Consider the following 25,771-nt stretch of genomic DNA (forward strand, 5'->3'; position numbering starts at 1 on the left):
CAGGTTTTAACAGTTACTTGTGAAGCAATGGAAGCAGGAGACTCAAGTGTGACCATCATAAAACCTCATGAAATAAAGTTATGGACTTTTTCAAGAAGGAATTACCTGGGGCTCAGCTGCTACAGTGCTTGTGTAGTATGTGTGAAACCCTGGATTCTAGCCTCAGCACTGCAAAAGCTGGGTGTGGTGACTCATTTCTGAGATCTTAGTCCTGGAGAGGTAGGTAGAGGCAGGGGTGTCAGAAGGTTAAGGTTGTCCTTGACTACATAGTGAGTTTGAGACTACCCTGAGATGTATAAGACTACCTCAAAAAAAAAAAAAAAAAAGGAAGAACCATCTAAATTGATCCTGTGCTGTCACCCATGAAGTGACACATTACCTCTCAGAACCATATAAGGGAATCTTTGCATATTTGTTCTAGAAGAATTCTCTGGATTCACATAAAGCTGAGCTCTTGCTAAACACCATAGTCAGGGAAACAGCTATGAAAATCACATGAGAAACACTCATCTCAGGCCAGGGTCCTATTCCTAAAGTGCTCTCCTTCCCACTCTTTTGGCCTTTCTTATTTTCTACTAGGTCTGATTTTTCAGGTGGAAAAACGTCTATCATTTGCATCTAGGCTTGTTTCCAGGGAGCCCAGAGCTCAGACCTACTATGTACCTCCTAAACAAATATATGTATACACAGAATAAATCAGGTTAAAGTCAGATAAACACCTCTGACACTACAGGTTTGAAAGAGGAAGACTAAAGTGAGTCATGACAGGCAAAAACCTCAACTCTACCAGAGCCCCCTCCATGCCTGGTCCTGAGTTTGAAATCCAGAATCTGCCTTAATCAAATTTGCACATAGGCATGCATTCTTATTTCCTAGATGTCTATTCTTTCCCTTTCTGGAAAATTGGAAGGGACTTCTGAGGACATGTATTGGGATAAATGTCTTCTTCTTTTGGGAGCAGGACTGAACCCTTAGAGATTGCTTGGAGACCTGGTTCCACGCAGCTGGCCTATATTCTGAAGGAAGTCTATCAGAGACAGCCAAACGCCTGCCACTGACAAGGTGTGAGCTTAGCTCAAGAGGAAAGTGAGCAAGTAAGTGGTAATGGTGTTTATCCTGTACACCAAGACTCAATATCTGCTAAGCCCCTACCTGTTTCTTGAGAACTTTCTCGCTCAGTGGATTATCTAATAGCTTAAATACTACAGCAGAAAAATCCCATTCCCAGTTTCTAAGTGTAGAAAGTACCCTCACTAATTTCTGGATCATTGTCCAATTGTTTTTTCTGTTGTTGTTGTTTTGTTTTATTAGATATATTCTTTATTTATATTTCAAATTATTTCCTCTTTCCTGGTCTCCCCCAAAGTCCCATAAGCCATCTCCCCTCCCCCTGTTCCTCAATCAACTTCCTCCCACTTTCCTGTCCTGGTATTCCCCTACACTGCTGCATCTAGCCTTTCCAGGACCAGGGCCCTCTCCTACCTTTGATGTAGGTCATTCTCTGCTGCCTAATGCAGCTGGAGCCATGGGTAACACCATGTGTACTATCTGGTTGATGTTTTTGTCCCTGGGAGCTCTGGGAGTACTAGGTGGCTCATATTGTTGTTCCTCCTATGGTGCAGCAAACCCCCTCAGCTCCTTGGGTCCTTTCTCTAGCTCTCCCATTGGGGACCCTGTGCTCAGTTCAAAAATATAGAACACTTCACAAATTTGTGTGTCATCCTTGCGCAGGGGCCATGCTAATCTCTGTATCGTTCCAATTTTAGTATATGTGCTGCCGAAGCAAGCACCATTGTCCAATTGTTATGGGTAGATAGTCTCCTATGAAGTGACTCAGGGACCTGTGATTCTTTCACCTTGGGCTTTGGGGATTTGCGGGCTCTCCAGTAGATGATTCTAGAAGGGGTATCCATTTTACTAGACATATCTCATTGGAACTCAGGGACCAAGTTCCATATAGCCAGAGTGCAGACACTGTGGTCTTTCTGGGTGCCCAAGAGGAAAACAAATTAGTTTGAAGAAAAAGGTAAGGAAAGCACATGGGGGTAAACACTATCTAAGTGAGAAGTCAGGAATGTCCCCACTGTGAGGAAGCCAGCTTTTCCAAGCAGTGCCTTTTCCAATCTTAAAGAAAAAAAAATATTTAAAAGAATCCTTTTTATATCTCGATTACAGCCTCCAACTCCCAATCCCTTCTCACACAGCCCCTCCCCCACCCCCATCCCTTTCCCTCCTGAGCCACACCACCACCACCACCCCTCTACCAATGACACCTCAAGTCACTGCACCTCAAGTCACTAGGCACAGGGAATCTTGTGGAAAAGTTGGGAGAAGGACTGAGGGTTTTCCAATCTTAATAGGAGGAACTGCCAACCCTTTTTACAAGACAGTTCAGCCCTCACTCATTGCTCCCTCTTGAGACCTAGCATGCCTTTCTGCCTCAGGCATTGCATGCTCTGTAGTGGAGCTACTGACTGTTCTTTCAAAGTATTACATACATTCACACCTCTAGACCTTTGCAAATGGCATTTCCTGTGTGAAACACCTCTCCTCCTTACCCTGTCCCCTCCAGCAGGCAGTATACTTACCTCCTTTCTGTGGACCTGGCCTGAACTTCCTCCCTGGACAAAGTTCATCATTACCAATGGGTTGTTAGTTGTGTTATATCTTTTCTGTTTGCTTTCTTTTTGTTTGCTTGTGTAATTCTAGGCTGTGTTAAAACAGGTCAGGGTAAGTAGCTAAAAGAGATAGGTATTTATAAGTCCTTAAGTATACCAATGTCTAATTAAAGAGCCAAGCCAGGTTCAGCCAGAAATTCACAACATAGTAATGCAGGAATATAATTGCAACTCTTAAGCACCTGAGATAGGAGGATTGTTTCAAGTTTGAGACTAACTTGGGAAACAGAGTAAAGTTCTGTCTCAAAACAAAGCAAACCCCCAATTTAAAAAGAAAATACTTAAGTCAGTTGTGGTAGCACATAACCTTAAATTCGAGCATTTGGAAGAAAGAGGTAGGAGGACCTCAGAGTTCAATGCCAGCTTGGTCTACAGAGAGAGTTTGAGGAGAAAGAAACCCCATCTTGAAAAAAAATTTGATTTTTGTATATGAGAGTTTTGTCTGCATGTATGTGTGTATTGCATGAGTGTCTGACAGACCACAAGAAGGTGTTAGATACCCTGGAACTGGAGTTAACTTATGGTTGTGAGCCACCATGTGGATGCTGGGAACTGAATCTAGGTCCTGTGCAAGAGCATTAAATGTTCTTAGCCACATAGTTATCTCTTTAGGCCTACAAATACAAACATTCTCATCATAGTTTGTAAAAAGAACACATTTTACTTTTGTGTTGCTTTCATGTGCCATGTAGATTTGCTTGCCTTTGCCTCCCAAGTGCTGGCTTTAAAGGAATGTGCCATAATGTATGCTTTCCAAAGCAAGTTTTAAGAAAAGTTGGAAGTTGTTTTGGGCATATATGTCAGTTGGTAGAATCCTGTCATATATGAAATCTCAGGCTTCATCTGCAGAAAAAAATGTGGTATGGTAACACATGCCTGAAATCCCAGCAGTCAGGAGACAGAGGCAGGAGGCTCAGAAGTTTAAGTTTGGTCAGTAAGATGGGTTAGTGGGTAAAGAGTATTTGTGGATGAGTTGGAACCCAAGAACCCACATGGTAGAGTTATGAGAACTGAATTCTCCAAGTTGTTCTCTGATCTTCACAAGTGCTTGGTGATATGAGCCCTGTCTGCTTCATTACATAAATCAATGTAAAATAGTTTTACAAAATAAAAAAAAAATCTTAGTTACATAGGGAGTTTGAGTCTAGTCAGAGCTATTCAATGCTCTATCTCATAGAGAAGAGAGAAAGAGAGGAGGGAGGGGGTATTAAAAGCTATTCAAAAATAAGTTCTAGATTCACCAAGTCCCTGGAGAAATAGAAAGCAGAAAGAACACTCCATCTGTTGCTCTGGTCCTCTCTATAGTGCTGAGTGCTGGGCCTGGCACACAAGCAAAGAGAAAAGCAAACTCATAGAGGATTCCACCTGGCACAAATCCTTACACATTTAAAGAAAGACAGTCTAAGTTTTGGGAGAAGTGCAGAAAGACTTGAATTCATATTAACATCTCATTTCCCAGACTTGACAAACTTGGAATGCACATGCTCTGAACTAATCATGCTCTAGATTCGAGCATGGCAGTAAAAGGGCCTATGTCTCCACCTTCCCGAAGGCAAATGAACAGATATAGTTCAGAAGAACTTTTCATTCCTGTTGTGGATCTCAGGAAAAAGCAAAGATGGGCTTCTTCCTAGTAGCACAGTTGCATCATAGCTCTGAGTTCACTAGCTTTGGCAGTGAAAGGAATTCACTTTTAGACTTTTATATACAAAAGTATTTTCTGCCCTCCTGTTTGTACTTAAAGGAACTCAGAGCTTTACTAAGTCCTCTCCTGGCTGATCTCCCCATGCTGTCTCTGGAACTTTTAAGACTTTTTAACTATCAGTCACTGTTGCATGATTGACCTCAAGAATGATAAACAGGAGTTGATAGGCTAGTTCAACTATGAAAAAATGTTACCCTGACAGTGAGTGATTGACATCCAGGCACTGGATAGCCTCAGACACAGATGTTCAATTCACTTTTCCCACACCATCAAATTCCCTTTTCACTTAAGATTGGAAAACTCATTTTGATTCCCATGACTGAATAGGCAACTCTGTTTTTTTGTCAGCTAAATCCATTTTTTCCCACCCCCTGGCAACAGTTTCTGCCAAGATTCTCTGTTGTCTCCATAAGTCTCTGCCCAAGGTGAGTGCTGGAAGGGTACACTTATGAAATTAAACAGCAAAAGACAACAGGAAGGTAATTTAACAGGGGTAGCCCACAGTGACACAAAAATGTAGTTTTACTTGAATTTTGGTCATGGGGGCTTCCCCATTGCTTTTCATGTGCTTTCTGCCAACAGCTTAGGATGAACTATGCTTCATGCTTTAAAAATAACTGTGATAAAACTGAGAGTGAATTAGGTGGGATGGAGTAGGAGAAGGTTCTGAGAGAGATCTCAGAATGAAAGCACACCTGGTTTCAAGAGTAAGGAAAGCACTTCATTAATCTTCTCTCCATCTTACAACCAATGTGAAACATCTCAGAAGGTGTGGAGACCACAAGCTAGCAGTTGACAAACAGTCTGTTACAAACTTCAGGGGGAAAGGCAACCCCAGCTTCCAGCACTCCCTGCTCCTACACTGAATGATGAGAACTGTTCAAAGTAGAAAGGTGGATATTTTATTATCATTTCTAAAGATATATGTATGTATGTGTGTATGCATATATATGTATTGATCCATCTATCATCTAGTCTATTTATCTATCTGTCATCTATCTATCTATCTGTGTGCATATGTGTATATTCATGTGTACAGGTGGGTACATGAACTTCTAAATATGTGAAATCCAGAGAAGAGTGTTGGATCCCTTAGAGCTGGAGTTACAAACAGAATTTGTAAGGTGTCTGACTTATATAGGGGAGCTGGGATCCTAATTCCAGTCCTTATGATTATGTAGTATGTGAGACTCTTTTTGGGTGGGTGGGGGGTGTTTTTGCTTTGGGGCATTTTCATTTGTTTGTTTTGAGACAGTCTCTCTACCAAGCCCTAATGGTCCTGGAACTCACTGTGTAGACAAGACTGGCCTTGAGCTCATAGAGATCCACCTGCCTCTGGTGCCCAATGCTGGGATAATTACACCCAGCACAGTAAGTTTTCCTAATTCCTAAAATATCTTGCCAGTCTGGAAACAGTTACTTTTAGTTGGATTCTAATTCCAGGTCTTTCCTGGACCATCTTTCTGACTTTAAATTCATTATTCTTCATTTTGGTGGGTGTGGGCAGGGAGCCAGGTTTTGTGATGGAGTCTATGTAACTCAGGACGGCTTGACTTCCTAGCGTTAGGGTCACAGGCATAAACTACTGAGTCTCACTGCCCACCCACCCCACACTTTGTGGAAGGGTTTTATGTAGCTCAGGCTGACATCTAATTTGCTGTGTGGTCAAGGATGGCTTTGAACTTCTGATCCTCCTGCTTCTACCTCCTGAATACATGCATCACTGTACTTGGTTTATACAGTGCTGAGAATGGAATTCAGGGCTTTGTGCAAGCCAGGCCCAGTGGCTCTCTCTCTTCCTGCTGTCCTTGGATCTGGATGTAAAACTCTCAGCTACTTCTCCAGCACCATGTCTGCCCCATGTGCTGCCATACTTTGAGCCATAGTAACAATGGAGTAAACCCCTGTGTACTGGCTGGTTTTGTATGTTAACTTGACACAAGCTGGAGTTATCACAGAGAAAGGAGCTTCAGTTGAGGAAATGCCTCCATGAGATCCAGCTGTAATGCTGGGCAGTGGCACATACCTTTAATCCCAGCACTTGGGAGGCAGAGGCTGGTGGATTTCTGAGTTCGAGGCCAGCCTGGTCTACAGAGTGAGTTCCAGGGCAGCCAGGGCTACACAGAGAAACCCTGTCTTGAAAAAGCAGAGAGAGAGAGAGAGAGAGAGAGAGAGAGAGAGAGGGGGGGGGACCCAGCTGTAAGGTATTTTCTCAATTAGTGATCAAGAGGAGAGGGCTCATTGTGGGTGGTACCATCCCTGGACTGGTAGTCTTGGGTTCTATAAGAAAGCAAGCTGAGCAAGTCAGGGGGAAGCAATCCAGTAAGAAACATTCCTCCATGGCCTCTGCATCAGCTAGCTCCTGCTTTCTGACCTGCTTGAGTTCCAGTCCTGACTTCCTTTAGTGCTGAACAACAATGTGGAAATGTAAGCTGAATAAACCCTTTTCTCCCCTACTTGCTTCTTGGTCATGATGTTTGTACAGGTATAGAAACCTTGACTAAGACACCATGGAACTGTAAGCAAGCCCCAATTAAATGTTTTTCTTTGTAAGAGTTGCCATGGTCATAGTGTTTCTTCAAAGCAATAGAACACTGATTAAGACTCATAATGGTAGGCAAGTGTTCGACCAATTGAGTTACATCTCTACCCCCTATTCTTTTTTTCTGTAACCCTGTGTTTCTCCATCTGCCAAAAGGGCATTAAGTTGTAGCATCTCTGTGTTACTCCCAGCTCTACCATCTGAGCATTAGTTTCTCTAGCCATATCTTATTATATCTTACTATCTGGTAAATGAGTTCTACCTAACTGTTGTTGCTGCAAAATAGTAACAAGTGAGAAATAGTCCCGAGTTCCGTTTCCAATTCAGTATAAATGGGGCATGGAGGCCAACAACACCTGTCATCCTGGCATTTGGGAGTGGAGATAGGGAGATCAGAAGTCAAGGTTATCCTTAGCTACAAAAAGAGAGATGAGCTTGGTTCCTTCTCCTCTTCCTCTTTCTCCCCTCCCTGTTCTCTCCTATTTCTCTTCAATTTTGAAAACCTGAATGATGTATACCTGTGGCCTTTGTGTGTGTTGTGTGTTGTACAGCATTTTACATTATGCTTAACAAACTTAGCGGCAACCAAATTAAGCCACAATACTGGGGGAAAACTCAAACCCACAGGATTAGACTGCAAGAAAGAGAACTTTTCCTTTCTCCTCTGTTTTTTACTGTCTTCAAACTAGCCTCCTCCACCTGTCACATTTAATCTTCAGAATCTTCCACCTTCTTTTCTGTCTTAAGAGTTGCAGGACAAGGTACCAGGGCTTCTTTGGTAGGGCAACTAGCCTTGACACATCATTAAATGAGGAGTGAGTTCAATAGATTAGTTCTCAGGCCACCAAGATTTGCATAACCTTCAGATTTTTTATCATGCCATGTACTCTTTCTAGGTTTTAGAAGAATCTAGACAGATGTAATTGAAACAACAGCAGTTTAAGAATTTTGTATTTTTTCTTCAAGCAGATATCTTTATAATGTTTAGTCTTCCCTAAATTTTGTTTCAACTCAGAGGTGCTGAGTTAAATGGACTTCAAACAACAGACATTTTCCTTTATTTTCTATTGTGAAACATAGAGATGACAAAAAATTTCAAAGCAGGAATCAAAAAACAAACTTGGTTTGTTGTTTTGGTACATGGCAATTGATCCATGTGTGTGTGTGTGTGTGTGTGTGTGTGTGTGTGTGTTTCTTGTTTCTTGAGTCAGAATCATACTATATAGCCCATGCTGGTCCTGAACTCATGATTTCCTGCTTCAGCTTCCTCAGTGCTGGGATTATAGCTGTGTGGCACTCAAACTGCTTCTCAGTCTGCATTCCTCCTGAACATAGTCTCTATGAAAAAAGTGGAACCTAATACTATCTTCAAGTGAGTGGGATTCAGGTAAGGAGAATTGGTCTATGCTTTTGACTGTTATAGGGATTTCCTGATACATGGGTCTGATCTGCACCAAACCCTAAAGTAGTTAAATGGCGGAAAAAGTTGGAAAGTTTGATTAATAGACCTGCTGAACTCGTAACTAGAGAAAAGAGAGAACTGGGCAATAGAGGCCAGGGCAGAAAAATGCAGAGCATATAGGGATCCCCAAAAGTCATACCTAAAGGGCTGCTTGCAATTCAGGATGGAAAGGGAAACCATTCATTGTAGGACTAAACAACCAGGAAATGAGCCATTAAGATCAGGAAAATAAAGGCCAGTCAACCAAAGGTTAAGCCTTTAGCCAGGCCAGTGGAAAAAATAAAGGGAATGAACTATATTTGTGTGTGAAAGATGAGAGATGAGAGAGAGAGAGAGAGAGAGAATTGATTAGGTTTTTAATTTGACATTTTATAATGCCACAGTCAAGAACTAAAGAGGAGAATGTAATGTTCAGAAAGATAAATATCAATTTGTATAAGATTTATTTAGTCATCAGCACTTGACCATGGTACATTTATTGTGTGGGGAGTACAACACCAGATTTTGATTATATGGAAATTTTTTCAACATTTTCTTAGGTGTGGGGGAGGTTTTCTCAGTATAGCCCAGATGGGCCTAGAATTCTTTATGTAGCCCAAACTGGCTTTGGCCTCATGATTTTCTTTGTATAGACTCCCTGAGTGGTGGGATTATAGCTGTGTATCACTAAGGCTAGCAAATATTTTATGAGTATCTGCAACAAGTCAACTATGAATTCTTTTTTGTTTACAATGTAGTTTTCTTTTTAGTTTTGATTTATTTATTGAAATATACATATTGTTTGCCTATAGAATTCTAAAATAATATTTTCCAAAGTTTATCTCAAATCACAATGATTATAGCAAGGGATTACATAAATCACTTAACTTTCTTCTCAACCAGTTATATAGTGAACTATTTTGCTCATTTGGTAAACATTGCCTCATAAGCTTCTTCACCTTCTGTAGAGAGAATCTCTTATAAATATATCCTGTCAATAAAAAAGCTTATGCTCAATGAACTGAGGCAGAAAATAGGACATGGGACATCAAACAGAGAGAGAGGTAATTTTGGTAAATAGTCAGGAACTCAGGAGGTTTTCCCAGACAGAAAGAAAGACAGTCTCATAAACCCGAGGAGAGGTAAGTAACCAGAAGAAGAACTTAGACTAGAATAAATTGGATTATCAGGATATGAGCTAGCCAGAGTCAAGGCTATAGCCTAAACGCTTATTAATAAATAATTAGCTTCAGAGTATTTCTGGAAACAAAGTAGAGAGGAGGAAAGGCAAAGAGTTACAGCTTTCTTCATCATAATAATCATCACCATCCTCAGTAGCTTCTCCTGTAGCTTCTCCATTATAAAGTGTAACACTGAGGATTATACACTCATATAGAAAACAATTGATTTCAAAGTCTAAAGCCATAATATTTTTCAACATTATAATCCAGTTCTTCAGTCTCAGGAACTCAAGGAAAGACAAAAGAATTAAGGGAAGAATCATTAGAAACCATTTTAGCCACAGTACAAACTTTCCAACAGCCCTTGTTTTGGGGTGATGGTGATAGTGGTGGTGATTTTTCTACTGTTTTATTTTATTTTATTTATTTTATTTATTTTATTTATTGAAAATATTTTTCAGCCAGGCAGTGATGGCACACACCTTTAATCCCAGCACTTGGGAGGCAGAGGAAGGCAGATTTCTGAGTTCAAGGCCAACTTGGTCTACAGAGTGAGTTCCAGGACAACCAGGGCTACACAGAGAAACCCTGTCTCAAAAAACCCCACCAAAAAATATTTTTCATACATTATATTCTTATCATGTTTCCCCTCCCCAAGTTCCCCCCAGAACCTCTCCTCTTCTCTACCCATGTAAGTCCATTCCTCTTTTCTCTCATTAGGAAAAAAAAAATTGGCAAACAAACAAAAGAAAACCCAGAATTTTAAGAATGAAAACCAAGACAAAATCAAGCACAAGAAATACACAGACTTACAAATAAAACCCATAAAAACAAAAAAAAATGGAAATGGAAAAGACTGGCAAGATATCCCCCCAAATAAAGCCCCAAATATCTCCAAAATATCTCCAAAAGTACCATTAAATTCATTTTGTATTGACCATCTAATGCTGGACATGAAGCATACCCTTAAATATGGTTTATATGTTTATATACTAAATGAGACTCCATTGGAGAAAAGTAATTTTTACTTTGGTTAAGGTATCAATTGAAGATAGTTGCTTGGTTAGGAATGAGAATCCGTGTCTACATTCCCCTCTCAGTGCTGGGACCCCTTCTGTCTTGAACCTGTGCAGGTCCTTTGTATGCTGCCAAAACCTGTGTGTTCATATGTGCATCAGTCCTGTTGTGTCTAGAAGTCAGTTTCCTTGGTGTCTTCCATGCCCTTTGGCTCTTAATCTTTCCCTCCCTCTTCCTCATAGCTCCCAGAACCCTAAGGAGAGCAGTTTGATGATGACATTGTATTTAGAACTGAGTTGAACTGAACTTTTTAAGAGTTTCGAGAGGACAATTTCAGGGGCTGGTTTGCTCCTTCAGTGAGGGGTTCTGGGAATCAATTTCAGGGTATCTGGCTTGCACAATAAGCCCTTTGACCAGCTGAGCCATCCTGCAGGCCCTTTGTAGCTTTTGGTTTGTTTTTGATTTTGTGAGACAGGGTTTCTCTAAATAGCTCTGGCTTTCCTAGAACTTACTCTGCAGACCAGACTGGTCTTGAATTCACAGAGATCCTCCTGACTCTGCCTCCTCAGTCCTGGAATTAAAGGACTACACCACTCACTATACACAGCAATTGTTTTTGAGGCAGAGTTTTTGAGTCTGGCCTCAAACTAGAGGAAACTAGTTTCCTCTAGAAACTAGAGGAAAATCACTTTGAAGAGGAAAGAGATTTTGAACTTCTGAGCTTTCTGTCTCTATCGCCAAAGAACTGGTGTCACAGGTATGCAAACCACACCAGTTTTTTGCATACTTATATAGAAGTTTAGGACTTCCTGCAAGCCAGATTAGAATTCAACCAATGCAACCACATTCCCCAGTCCAGGACTGCATATTTGAAAGAAGGAAGCACAGGCTCTGGGCTTCTGAGCCTTGAAGAACTCTTAAAAAATGTTGGTCTTCTTTTTGGCGAGTTGTGTTCTGGCAACACTAGGCTACACACTTCAACGCAGGATAGCACAATCAATGAGAAGTTAAAGACTTCCAAGTTCAACACCTGAAACTGAAACTGAAGCTCAAAACCCAGAGGCAGAAAAGAGAACAGGGTGGTTGGTGGGAGAGTTCTCTGTGGTCCAGAGTCTCTACACATTGGAGATAAGCTCAAGGTCCAGGCAGTTCAACATGAATAGCAGGCATGCCATCTACCCCAGCACCAGGCAAGGAGGCCTAGGGAGCTGTCAGCAACCAAGCTGCTTACAAGTGAGAGCTAGCTTAGCTGTGTGTAAGGGAGTCTCAGTCTTTGCAAGTGACTAGATGCCATTTTATATATGTGTTGATTTTTGAGCTGTGAGAATGAGAAAGTCAACTTGCCCTGGTTTGCTTCACCCTGGTGTGTGCATGTGTGTGTGTGTGTGTGTGTGTGTGTGTGTGTGCAGGCAAAGTCATCTAATGTTAAAATGTATCATTAATTTATTTTCTAGTGCTTTGTCTTGGTGATATATGTCAAATGAATTTCATGGCTACAGTCCAAATGTAACAAATGAATCATTTAAGTCTATATGAGATTGGTGATGCCAAATTTTTCATTCTCTTCCATTTTGTAAATGTATCACATCTCAGCTCAAAATCAATCTATTAACCTTGAAAACACTCGAACTGGAATGAAGGTTCAAGGCGAGCCTTGTGACCTCCTATGTGACATTAGTCATATTAAGCAATTATCATTGGCTTCAAGTAATGGGTGGCTGGCTAAGGGGAATAGCACACAGTTCCCACCAATCAACAAAATGTCAGAAACTCTGGAGATATGAAGAGTATGCAAAATCTGGGTTTGAAACCTTGAGCCTTCCCTAAAGCGCCTGCCTTATTAAACAAATTTGAACGTTTTGGCAGCTATGCTGATAGACTGTACATAAAATCCTCTTATAAAATCTTTGTGTTATGAGATAAGGAATTCTGCTTAATGGATTTTAAGGGCAACTGAAGAGTTCAGAGACAACCTGTTTGCCCTCTAAACCTGCAAGCTGGACCAGTCTGATGGGTTTCCTTGGTACTGGAATAGTTTTCTCCTACCACACTGAGGATTATTGAGAGTGGAGCTTTGCAGACATGTTTAAAATTGAGGTCCAAATAAATGTCCTAACTAAAATTGCTGGAGGAATAATACATAGATTATTATCCTCTGCATGCAATTTATATTGCATTGTATTGATTTTAACAGAATACAAAACTTAATGTAGATACTTTTGGATTCATGACAAAGAAGAACATTTTTTTTCATATTCTTTTTTAAAAATTTAAAAAAAATTTATTTGATATATTCTTTATTTACATTTCAAGTGATTTTCCCTTTCCTGGATCCCCCCTCCCCTAAAGTCCCAATCCACCCCTTCCCACTTCCCTGTCCTGGTATAAGGAAGAACAGTTAATGGCTTATCCAGATGAGACATATGAAAGTGGATCTCTAGGACTCTTTAGCCACATTCTCTGCATATTCTGCCTCCACTCAGCATGAAGAGTCACTGTCACAAAAAGAGAATTTCTTGTCACTGTGTCATCCTTATGGCTAAACTGCCTAACTACATGGGATGTCAAATTTGTTTAGTTATATCCTTTTTGTGACTTAAAAATGTTTCTTATATGTGTAAGCTACTTTATTTGATGACTTTATCATATAATTTTATATCATTGCCCACAGAGGAAGGAAACACTAGATATATTTCTGAGGGCAAATCATATTTTTCACTTCCAGATTTAACTGAGTTTTTAAAAAGTTAGTTTTCTAGAGTTATAACTTGGTTTAACTTAAAAGAGGAGTGTATTAACTTAAAAATTAGGGATGAAGAAGATAAAATGGTAGAGCACTTGCTTGACATTGATGTACCCTGAGTTCTATCTCTGGTGCACATGCATACACGCCATTTATATACACATATACACATAACCATGTGTATATGTATATGTATGTACATGGGGAAGCAGCATGGAACCCAGAATGCCATGCATATTAGGCAAGTGGTCTATCAATGAGTCTCATCAATGGTAATATAACTATACCTAAGTATATATAATACATATGACAATATGTACAATATAGTCAGACCATATTTGTAATTTATATAATATAGGAACTTGAACTTAAAGATGAGCCATCTCTGTCAGACAGAGAATGCAGTTATCTTTAGTAAACATAGTCCTTGTCAGATTTGGAGAAACAAAGAAATCACCCAGAATCACGAGAATTTACTCACTTGCATTGGAAGAGGCCAATCACATTAGTGTCTCAGTTACTTATCTTGTTGCTGTGATTACATCCCTGACAAAAGCAACTTATTTACTTAGATATTTGTTTACTACATGCACAAATATTGTGAGTGTGGACACATATATGTGCTATAGCATACTTGAGGTCAGAGCACAGCTTTTGGGAACTGGATCTCGACTTCCATTTTGTCTGTTTTGTTTCTTCTGTGCTGTGTACTCCAGATCTAGCTGGCATACAAGCTCCTAAGTGAAGCTCCTGTCTCTCCTTGCCATCTCACTTTAGGAATTCTGTGATTATAAATGAACCCCACCACATGTAGCTTTTATGTGGATTCTGGGGATGGCATTTGGGTTGCCAGGCTTGTATGGCTGATACTTTCGCCTGCTGGTTCACCTCCCCAGACAGACAAAAGCAACTTAAAAGGGAAAAGAATTTATTTTGGCTCACACTTCAAGGCCACAGTGAGTCATGGTGACAAGCACCCACAGTCAGGAAGCAAACAATGATGAATGTTCATGCATAGCTTTTAAATACAGCTCAAGACATAAGTTCAGGCAACAGTCCTTCCCAACTAATAGGGTGGGTTTTCCTACTTCCTTTAATCTCTCATAGACATGTCCAGAGCCTAAATAAATCCCTGTGTGCTTGGAGGCTTGTCCATACATATGATTGCAGATTCTGTAGATGGACACCAGTAGTAACTGTCTAGTTATAACTAGTAACTAGGAAAGGCAGGCAGTTACTTGAATTCAACCAATTACTTCCCTTTAGTACTTTTTATCTTTTCACTACCATAAAGATCACTGAAAAAGTGTTCCAAGTATCTATAACAAAAAGATTGAGAGGAGACTCATTATAGTACTCAATTGGTCTCAAAATGTTGAAAATCTCAATTTTCCCAAAGGAAGGGGTGGTGTACTGTGTGTGTAACATTGTTTTGCAGGCATGACATGGAGATTATACACTTGAACTCACAGCATCTGATAATATGTGCATAGGGCCTGCACAATATTGGGCTCATCCATATCCTATCATCTCCAAGGATCTACAGGCAGGTAATAATGGCTAGCAGAGGGAGAAACATTTCCTTCAGGGTGTAGATACTAGCAAGGTGCCCATGCTTGTGCAAATAACTCTTCACTCATGGTACTATAAGCAATGGTAATTTAACTCATTCACACACACACACACACACACACACACACACACACACACACACACGCACGCACAAAAATAGAAGGGGGTTTAGTTGGAAAGAGAACTATAAGAATTGGAGGGGAACAAGGAAGGGTAACAGAAGTTAAAATATGATCAAAATACATGATAAGCATGTATGACAATGTCATAATGAAACCATCATTATGTAGAATCAACATATGCTAATAAAACATTTAAATTTACCTTTCTAATGGGGTTCTCCAAAAGAGAAGTGCTTTATTCCAGAAAACATGCAATTGTTATAATTAGTGTCTTTTTTTCCTTGTTTTTAGTCTAATGTAGCCTGGGTTGACCTCAAATTTAAGATCTCCTACTTTAGACTTCTGAGTGCTGGTTTACAGCCATGTACCATCACACTAACTTCAAATAAAGATCTCTTTGAGAGTGATTATAAGAACAATGGGTCTGAGATATTGAAGCCACAAAAAAATGGTGCAGAGTCCATAATTAGTCTAAAGAGTTGCACATAGCTTTAAGTCCTTGTATTAGGTACTTTTCTGTTGCTGGGACAAAGTACTTAAAGAAGAACGTTTATATTGGCTTACAGTTCTAGAAACAGAGTCCATAATGACAGGGAAGACATGCATGGTAGCAGGAGAAATACCATGTTTTATCAATACATAAATCATAGAGAGTGATTAGGAAGCAGAAAGTATAAACCCTACCTCCAATAACATACTTCTTCCAACAAGGCTGCATCTTCTAAAGAGTCCATAACTTCTCCAAATAGCATCACTAATAGAGGACCAAGGTTCAACTACATGAGCTTCTGAAGGATATTTCTCTTCCAAACCACCACAGTCTTACTGTAAAAGAGTGCTAACTTTGAACAAGTAACTCTTGGGCTAACAGGTTTAATCCCACCATTCAAAGAGGAAGCAAGAAAGGATGGAATCATAAACTCATCTGAAGTAATGTTTTACCGGAAACGTTTATAAATTAAACAAAACAATAAAAATGCTCTAGATTTTAGGCTGGAGGCATTGCTTACTAGTAGATGCTTACTGAGCAAGCATGAAGACATGAGTTGATTGTTCAGAAGCTACATACAAGCAAGGCATGGATGCTCAAATCTTGTGCCCCAGCGCTGGAGGGGATGGTGGAGTCAGATGAGTCTCTGGGACTTGGTAGCCAGCTATCCAGGTTTAGTGAGAGACCCTGTTTCCAAACAAAGGTGGGAAGAGATCAAGGAAGGAAAATGTCATCTCTGGCCTTCACATACACATGTGCACACATTCCACATGAACAAATATGAGTGGACACACATGCTCACACACACACACACACACAACCTAGAATTTACAATTCATGTGTTTTGTATAATCTCCAACTGTTTGGGGATATTTTGGCCTAGCTTTCAAATACTTATTAATGGTAGCTTATCTCATAGATCTTTTAATGACTTGGCCTCAGAACAAAATTAAACTTCCTGAATTTGATTTCTCTAAAACATATCTAGCAAATGTGATTGCCCTTTCTGTCAAATACGCCCTCGATGCTTTATATGTCTGGAGTGATTTTTTCCCCCTATCTCATTATGGTTGTCACAAGACTCTTGACATTCTCTAAATCATCTTTCCCTGAGTACAAGAGGTCCATGAGGAAGTCAAGATCGATGATAGACTTCATCTCTCTTGAATTTTAATGCAAATGTCTGTTCCCCTAATCAAACAAAGGTTAAAAAAGGAAATCAAATTAGCTTATTACAAAAGCCAGCATAACTGAACTGGCAAGAAAAATGCTTCTTGCATGAAAAGTCTTTAATCAATATCTTAAATAGAAATGCCACTGCGAAGAAGAGCTCATAATGGTCAGGTCCAATCTGCAAATCAATGTAGTCTTTTTAGTAAATATTTAACCACAGCACCCTAATATGGCCCTGCTCAGAAGTCTACCTCTCTGTCTTTTTATCCTCTGAGGCAGGATCTTATGTGGCCTAGGCTGGCTTCAAACTTGCTATGTAGCCAAAGTTGTTTTAAAACTACTTTTAGTTAAAAATTATTTTTATTTTACCTTATTTATTGCATGTATGTCTATGCACGATATCTGTGCCTGGTGCAAGAGGAGGCCAGATGAGGGCATCAGATCTCTTGCTACTGGAATTGCAGATGCTTATAAGCTGCCCTGTAGATGCTGAGAACATAGGCCCAGTCCTCTTAAACACTGAGCCATCTCTCCAGCCCCAACTTTGAACTTTTGATCCTTATGTTTCTACCTCCAGAGTGTTGGGATACAGGCTTGTACCACCACACCCAGTTTGGTGGGTAGGTAATCCAGGGCTTTGTGCACTCTACACAAGCATTCTACCATCTGAGCCACAGTCACAACCCCAAGACTTTCTTTTCTTATCCCCAAAGTAAAGCAATACCACTGTGTAAATGTTATGTCTAGGATATAACCTTAATATGAGAAAGAAATAAAGATTGGGATATTTCACTAGGAAATTAATGGGTGTTAAATACTGGGAAAAAGTGCCTTGTCTTTGACACCAAGTTCTTTGAGCAAGTTAGTTGTTCAGAGCTGGGTTGGAAAGCAGCTACTTATTAGATATAGAAATGATGTTTCCTATTCTGAACTTAAATAGGCTCTCTGAGATGATTTAACCAAACAATAAACAAACCATGTATAGTGGCAGACAGGCCCAAGAGCTTCAGGGATCCTCTTGTCTCTGCCTTACCAGCACAGCTTGAGATTACAGGCATGGGGGACTATGTATGTCTGCCTCTGTGCAGCAACTTGGCTTGCTCTACCTTGATAAGCACAGTCAATGGAGAAGATGCAGCTTGTTCTCATTTTTTTTTTTTTGAGGGAGCTTCTGCATAAGAAGAGTCCCAGTAATCTTCAAGTTGAATTCACACATTGAGACTACTCTACCACCCCAGGGTGTCTCTTGCAGCTAAGGTATTGTTCCCTTGCTCACTGTCCTCTCACCATCCTGTCAAGAGTTTATATAGCACCCTTGGTAACTAAGTGATCTGAATGTTTTAACTGTATCAGTGAACACTAGTATCCTTGGGAACTAAGTGCTGCATGAATTGTCCAGTAGCCTAATTAATTAAAGTGTGTTCTTGCTGTTTTGAGACATGGTCTTATATAGCCCAGGCTATCCTTCAACTCCCTCTGCAGCCAAGGATAGCCTTGAACTCTTGCTTCTGCCTTCATAGTGCTGGGATTATAGGCATGCATCATTGTACCGAGTTTATTCATTGCAGGAGATAGAACCCAGTGCTCTGTGACTCCTAAACAAGCACTTCACCAAACCCACAATTTGAGAGGACCAACACATGTTCAATAATTTCCTGTTCATCATGGAAAAGTCAAGCTGGTGCCTACCTTAAGCCTTCATTCACCCTTATAGACTAGTGTTCATGGTACTACAAACTAGTCTGCATGGCACCAAAGGAGAAAGATAAACACCAAGCCAGCTACAAACCCTTTGATCTATAAGAGTGATCTGCCTATAAGATATGTTGATACAAGTACTAACCAGGCCCGACCCTGCTTAGCTTCCGAGATCAGACGACATTGGGCGCGTTCTATTGGGGAGTGGGGGGGGGCTAGAAAAGGGGAAATCATTTGAAATGTAAATAAATTATATCGAATAAAAAAAAAGAAGTTAAAAAAAAAAAGATATGTTGATACAATAGCATAAAACCAATTGCTCCGGTGGCCAAACACCTGAGACTAGCTAGGTCAGGGATCTAGGGGAAAACCAAATACTACTTTTCTGTTAAAGGAGCATACCAATAAGATGGCTCCTAAGGATATTCATAGATCTGTGCCTTGCTCAGCTATGACCAGAGGGCCTGCTCCATCCCTTACACAGAAGCTGTCTCCAAATGATAACTACTTCTTGAAGGAAGTCTATCTGGGGAAACAAACCATTCTTAAGAGTAAACTGCATAATTAGCAGTAGATGGCCAACAGAAAATGAACTCAATGGAGTCTTTGGAGGTTCTTTGTCTTATAATGTTAAGTAAGGGCTTTCTTCCACACTTACAAGTCTTTTTGAATGTTTTATGGCTTCTGGGTTTATGTTTTTATGGGATTCTTGTGTACACAATTGTGTGTGTCTCTGAGACTATGTGTATTTTTTTTAAAAAGATGTATTTATTTTATGTATCTGAATATACTGTCTCTAACAGAAGAGAACATTAGATCCCAGCCCCCATGTGCATTTTTTATGCTTTGTCTTTGGCTGTTTTGTCACATTCCAATTTGTTTTTTTGATTTATCTTATTTTATTCCTTAGATGCTTGTTCTTTTATAATGAGAGACAGAAAGGATGTGGTTCCGAATGACAGGAGCTGTGAGAAGGAACTGGGAAGAGTAGGGTGAGCAAAAACTCATCAGAATATATTGTATGAAAAAAAATCTATTTTCAATAAAAGAACAAAAAGAGTTTCCAGTTCATAAAGTGCTCTGGTTAATCATTTCCACACTTGTTTTCTGATTCATAGTGGTTGTCCTGTGATGTAGATATGATTATTCTCACTTTGCAAATGAGAAGAGCAGACCTACAAAAGAACAACCCTGAGTCTCAGGCTTACAGCCAGAACTCTGCACAGCTCAGCCCTATAGTGTTAAAGATTTCACTCTTTTTGCAAGCCAGAACATTGATGAAATATATTTCAACTTCTGACCTTTCTGTCTCCACCTCCCAGTGTTGGGATTATGGTGCACCACTACTCCTGGTTTAAGTGGTGCTGTGGATAGAAACAAAGCTTTGTGCAAACCAAGCAGACACTCTATCAATTTAGAGAAATAAAACAAAGACCAAAGGTAAAAACAGAAGATGAAATTATGTGGCAGTATTTGTAATTTTCTTTTTTACCATCCAGTTTATTATTATGTTTTTGTTGTTGTTGTTATTGTTTTGGAACATTATTTTGCTATATAGTTCAGCAAAATGTAGGGTCCTTTTTATGTATCCAGTCAGTTAGTCTATGTCTTTTTATTGGGGCATTGAGTCCGTTGATGTTAAGAGATATTAAGGAATAGTGATTTTTGATGTTATTTTTTTAAATTTGATTGGTTACCTTCTTTTGGGTTTGATGAGAGAAGGTTACTATCTTGTTTTTTCCAGGGTGAAGTTTCCCTCCTTGTATTGGTGTTTTCCTCCTATTATCCTTTGTAGGGCTGGGTTTGTGGATAGATATTGGGTAAACTTGGTTTTGTCATGGAATATCTTAGTTTCTCCATCTATGGTGATTGAGAGTTTTGCTGGGTATAGTAGTTTTGGCTGGCATTTGTGTTCTCTTAGAGTCTGCATGAGATCTGCCCAGAATCTTCTAGCTTTCATAGTCTCAGGTGAAAAGTCTGCTGTGATTCTGATAGGTCTTCCTTTATATGTTACTTGGCCTTTTTCTCTTACTGCCTTTAATATTCTTTCTTTGTTTAGTACATTTGGTGTTTTGATTATTATGTGACGGGAGGTATTTCTGTTCTGGTCCAGTCTGTTTGGAATTCTGTAGGCTTCTTGTATATTCATGGGCATCTCTCTCTTTAGGTTAGGGAGGTTTTCTTCCATAATTTTATTGAAGATATTTGCTGGCCCTTTAAGTTGTAAATCTTCCCTCTCATCTATGCCTATAATCCTTAGGTTTGGTCTTCTCATTGTGTCCTGGATTTCCTGGATATTTTGGGTTACAAGCTTTTTGCATTTTGCATTTTCTTTAACTGTTGAGTCCATGGTTTCTATGGTATCTTCAGCATCTGAGATTCTTTCTTCTATCTCTTGTATTCTGTTGTTGATATTTGCATCTATGTCCCCTAATTTCTTCCCAATGTTTTCTCTCTCCAAAGTTGTCTCCCTTTGAGTTTTCTTAGCTGTTTCTACTTCTGATTTTAGATCCTGGATGGTTTTGCTTAGCTCCTTCACTTGCTTGTTTGTGCTTTCCTGTAATTCTTTAAGAGATTTTTGTGTTTCCTCTTTCATGACCTCAGCCTGTTGACCAAAGTTCTTCTGTATTTCTTTAAGTGATTTTTGTGTTTCCTCCTTATAGGCTTTTGTATTCTTCTGAATTTCTTTCAATGATTTTTGTGTTTCCCTTGTAAGGGCTTCTAACTTTTGATTCATTTTCTCCTGAATTTCTTTAAGTATGTCCTTCATGTGTTCCTGTACCAGCATCATGACCAGTGATTTTAAATCCAAATCTTGTTTTACTGGTGTGATGGGGTATCCAGGACATGCTGTTAAAGGAGAATTGGGTTTAGCTGCTGCCATATTGCCTTGATTTCTGTTAGTGACGTTCCTGCGTTTGCCTTTTGCCCTCTAGTTCTCACTGGTGTTCGTTGGTCTTGTCAATGCTGGACTCACCAGTGCAAGCTGCTTCTTCCCAGGTGGCCTCTGGTGCACAGCTGACCTCCTGCACTGCCTAGAGACAGGGTGCTGTGGCCCAGGCGATTCAGATCCCAAAGCAGACACCTGAAGGCTCCTGCAGGGGCCTGCTGGACTCACCAGAGCACACCAACTCCTCCCAGCTGGCCTTCCGGATGCCCCTCTTGCCTCTTGCAAGACCTGGAGATGTGGCGTTGCAGCTCAGGCTGTTCTGGATCCTGAAGCAGAGATCTGAAGGCTCCTGCCAGAGGCCTCAGGACTGGAACCTATAGTTCAGGCTGACCTTGAATTTGTGATCCTCCTGTCTCTGCTTCCTGAGGGCTGGGATTACAGGTAATACATGAGCTGTACATATCCATGGGGTTTGAGGTGATGTTTCAACATATGCATACCATATTCTCTAACCAAATCAGGGTAGGTATTGTTTTAAGATATATTTTTATTTTTAATTATGTGGGTATGGGGTGGGTGTATTTGCACATACTTGACGGTGCTCCAGGAGGTCAGAGGCATCAAGTTCTATGGACCTGAAATTACAGGAGATTGTGAACCACCTGATGTATGTGTTAGAAATTGGTCCCTGGAAAGAGCAATATGTATTCTTAACTATTGAGCATCTCTAAAGCCCTTGTTAGTAGATCTTTCCCTCTCTTTCACACCATTTTTCTTTTTCCCTTTTGGCAGTGTTGAGTGTTAAAACTGCATGTTACCCATGTTACTCTGCTAATGGAAAGTACCCTTGGGTTTTTTTTTTTCATTACTGTGTAATTTTCAAGCAAAGATCTTTAAATCTTTATATGTCTGATTTTGAGGTCAAATCTGTAGTTCTGATATTTCCTAGAAATGTTCAGTTTCTACTTTAAACTGTATGGAGCCAAACTTAAAATGAAAGAGATCTAGCAGGAGAGGAAGTTCTGTCAGCAACCATGGTGCCTAGTACTCCACCTTCCCAATGTCTTGTGAATTTAAGGCATTCTTAACTAATGAAGGGTAATCCACAGAGGTTGGCAGATATGATAATAACTAATTTGATTTGTTTCTGGGCTTAAATTAGGCTAGCAACAATTTTGAGCTCAGTCCCCTCTGGGAAAAACTTTCTTTGTTTGCCTTCTAGTCAAGGTCATTAAATTCAGCCTAGCTTCTGAGGAACACATGTACCTTTCAGAAGAGCAATACCTCCTTTCCTAAGAGCAGAACAAAGGAATTACTACTTCCTTAACACCAAGAGACCAGAGAGGGACAAGGCAATGTAGTAGTACATTTGGTGTAGAAAGGAAGATGTTTTGATTGGTGCTCAGCACAGAGCTACTTATTGCTCCAAATATTTTGATGTTGATAAAATGCAGGGATGAGAGATCAGTGAGCCAATCCTTTCTGGCTTAGGAGTCACTGAAAATGGTGACTTATGAAATTAGTCAAAGACTTTAATTCATTAACAAGCAATAAATAACAATGTAAATTCCTTGTACATGTTTTTTTTTACTTTGTAATATAATTTTTAAAGATTTATTTGTAGTGGTGAATTAGTTAAACTGATTTGGCTCCCGGCAGGTCATGCACTTGCTGCATCCACCCAGGAGCGCTCTAGATTTGAGAATGAAAGACACACACACACACACACACACACACACACACACACAAATGCATGCCAGCTAATTTTGACATGCCTTGACTAGCTCAATGGCTGAGCATTTCTAAACCTGTAGCTAGCACACATTTCCCTCCAGTATTCAGCTTAACACCTTCTAAATATATGTTTTATCTTTGCTACTCTGTTACCTTCTAGTCAGCCCCACCCCCCCCCCCACACACACACAGACACACATAGGGCCACTTTCCTTTTCCACTTACATTGCTGGATGAATTTTCTTCTGCAGCTCTTAAATCTCATTCTTCTCCCTCTAAGCCATGACAATTCTCTGCCTCTCCCTCCACCCCCTTTCTGCCCAGTCATTGGGTATAAGGCAATTCTTTATTATCAATGGAAACAGGAACCCTCAGGTCTGGAAGCATGGCTTTGGGAGCAGGATTAAGACAAAGCATTAGAATCAATTCCCAACATTTATTTGTTTATTTATTTATTTAATGTATATGCGTACATTGTCTCTCTCTTCAGACACACTAGAAGAGGACATTGGATCCCATTATAAATGGTTGTGAGTCACCATGTGGTTGCTGGGAATTGAACTCAGGACCTTTGGAAGAGCAGTCAGAGTAATCAGACTCCTGATTAACCTGAGCAATCTTCCCATCCCTGTACATATTTTAAAGAGAGGTCTCTCCTAGTGAGGCTAATTCCATATAGTAATCAGAGAGTGATTGTTTTCCACCTCAGCGTTTTTTGAATCCTTACTTTAGAATAAGGGAGAAAAAAAGCCAATCCCAGTCAGGAAGTTGCCAGCAGCTACTCTTTAATAGCTTTGAACTAGGGAAGCAAGAATGGACAAGATAGATGGGAAATCTACAACAGAAGACAAATCATGATATCACACATACATACACACACACACCTAAAAAATGGATGGTTCCTTTTTGGTGTTCTTAGTCTTATTAAAAGAATTTAGAAAAAGACTCAGAAGAAAGATGAAAGACAACTTCATTAGAATTTAAGAGAAAAATATTGAACAGGTTAAGTGAAAATCTTGGCTGCCTTTAGAAGGGGAGCTGGAGTAAAGGTTATGCCTTTAAAGTAAGGCACAAAGAACAACAGTCCTGGGTGGGAATGAGAACTGCCCAAAGTCTCAGACATTTGAACATTTGGTTGCCACCACCGCCCAGCAGGAAACAGATATTCTAGAAAGAATACGCAGGCCCTGAGCCTAAAGGCTCTTACTCATGGTGCTGTAATACTTCCTGCTCAAATTTTTCCTGTGAGCAGTGAAGATGGCCTGATTTCTATCCTTCAAGCTATTTCCTCTATGTCCTGACTAAACAGAAACTTTTGTTGTTATTTATGGTGTGTGTGTGTGTGTGTGTGTGTGTGTGTGTGTGTAGGAACAGATGCAAGAGGATAACTTCAATTCTTGGTTCTTGGGTGCTATCCAGATTGTTTTTTGAGGCGGGTTTCTCATTGGCCTAGAGTTCATTAACACCTAACAGTGGGATTACACATGTGTGCTATCACACGTAGCTTCTTCTTTACATGGATTCTGGGCTACAACTCATGACAAGGCAAGCATTTTATATAGTGAGTCACCTCCCAAGTCCTTTTTTTTTTTTTTTTTTTTTTTTTTTTTTTTTTTTTGATGCCTAGTAGCTCAGATTGGCCTGGAACTTCTGATGTAGTTGAAGATGACCTTGAGTTTTTGACTTCTGCCTTTACTTCCCTTTCTGAGTGATCAATTAATATACACCACATTGTATGCAATCTTATGCATAACAATGAAGACATTTTTATGGCACTGGGAATGCTGTAAGTGGTGGTTGTGCCATATCATTCAGTGGGGAGAAATAAATATGTTTCATTCTTTTTTTAATCAGCAAATGATTCCTGCGATCTATCTTTCTGACTGCAGATCATTAAACACTGTCAAGGAATTATAAACTCTGCGGCATTGGCTTCTGGCACAAGCTCCTTGCCCACCTATGATTTACTTCACAGGCTTTGCCATGGGTGGAGCAGTGATTTCCTATGCCCTCAGGCTAGGCTTTGTTTCTTCCCTTCAATCTTGTCCTCCATTGCTTCCCAGTAGCTGATGTTTGGCTCAGCATACTATATGTCTCTGGGTGCTCCTATCTTGTGCTCCTTGCCAGCTGGTATCTAGCAACATGATCAGGCAGGTGCCAGCAGATGCCGCTTTTGTTTTCTGGGTTGTGACTTAAACGCAATGTCAGTTCTTTGGATCAAGCAAAATTCAGGACTGAACTCAAAGTGAAGGAGCAACTTGATCTGGTCAATCAATGCTAACTGAATGAGACTCCATGTATTTTCTCCTTTCTTTTCCTTTAAATGTTATCTCTGTCTATTTGTTTGTCTCATGTGTGTGTGTGTGTGTGTGTGTGTGTGTGTGTGTACATGAGCTGATGAAGGTTGGGAGATGTCCATATGTCATGATACTCATCTGGAGATCAGAGAACAATTTTGTAGGCTTGGTTCTGTCTTGTCACCTTCACATTCATCTTGAGACTCAAACTCTTGTCTTCAAGCTTGCATGGCAAGTACCTTTGCTTGATGAGCCATCTTGCCTGTCCTGTTCCCCTTTTATTCTTTATGTTGAAAGTCAGAACACCAGGGAATTTATATTTTTAAAAGTAAGTCCTCTGGCATGACAACAAAACTCAGTTTGTGGAGTACTTTGCCTAGCATGCATGAAGCCCTAGTGTCCATTCCCAACACCACATAACCAGAATATGGTGCTGCTGACTCAGGGTATCAGCACTCTTCTGCTGCAGCTTCCAGGGGGGAGAGTTC

The 25,771-nt window shown here is 40.1% G+C and overlaps 1 non-coding gene across 1 annotated transcript; it reads right to left on the reverse strand.

The window, feature by feature from the left end:
- Nucleotides 1-1,686: 1,686 nt before the first annotated feature.
- LOC127672221 (U6 spliceosomal RNA) lies at nt 1,687-1,790 on the reverse strand. The gene has a single exon (XR_007974879.1). It is a non-coding gene; the product is annotated as a U6 spliceosomal RNA (small nuclear RNA).
- Between the last annotated feature and the right edge of the window lie 23,981 nt (nt 1,791-25,771).

This window comes from Apodemus sylvaticus, chromosome 21 (genome assembly GCF_947179515.1).
Source record: "Apodemus sylvaticus chromosome 21, mApoSyl1.1, whole genome shotgun sequence".
Taxonomy (NCBI): Eukaryota; Metazoa; Chordata; class Mammalia; order Rodentia; family Muridae; genus Apodemus; species Apodemus sylvaticus.